Genomic DNA, 603 nt, shown 5'->3' with positions numbered 1-603 from the left:
AATGTGATCAAAGAGCTAAAAACATTGCTGCTCAAATCGTATAAGGTGTTCAAAGATGTCAGACAGTGAAGCCGCCGCATGAACTGGACGATGGATGGGTGGTGGCTAAGATGGTGGATCCTCATGACGTAGAGGACATCATCAGTAACGTCCTCTGGGTCCTCCTCCTCAGTGGACTAGACGAGATGGTACTGAGGAGGGTAGGTGCCACGTCGTTTCTCGATCATCCTCATATTTAGCATGCTCGAAATGCCCTGTGGGGATATCTGGCGAATGAGAGTAAGGGAGGATGATTGTGCTACTGTGTTGAGGAGCCCAAAGTGTCGAGCCAATGGAGTCACATAGGGCCCAATAGAGATGACCCCTCTCCTATGTCACTCTGTCTGATGACGGATGGCGAGGGCGATGAGGTAGGCAGGTCAAGGATGTGCCCATTCGCCATGCTCCATAAGAAATTGGCATCGTGAGTGTTGACGATGCCAGTGCTCTCTCGTCATCCCATGAAAGTGTGGGCCAAGATGGAGTGTAGGTATCGCAGGATGGGGCGAGGGCTGATGCCTTAGAGCGGCTAGGATCATAGGTGGCCAAGGTAGGGACGAGGTC

The sequence above is a fragment of the Gossypium hirsutum genome, unplaced genomic scaffold (assembly GCF_007990345.1).
Source record: "Gossypium hirsutum isolate 1008001.06 unplaced genomic scaffold, Gossypium_hirsutum_v2.1 scaffold_761, whole genome shotgun sequence".
NCBI lineage: Eukaryota > Viridiplantae > Streptophyta > Magnoliopsida > Malvales > Malvaceae > Gossypium > Gossypium hirsutum.
This window is presented reverse-complemented; position numbering follows the sequence as displayed.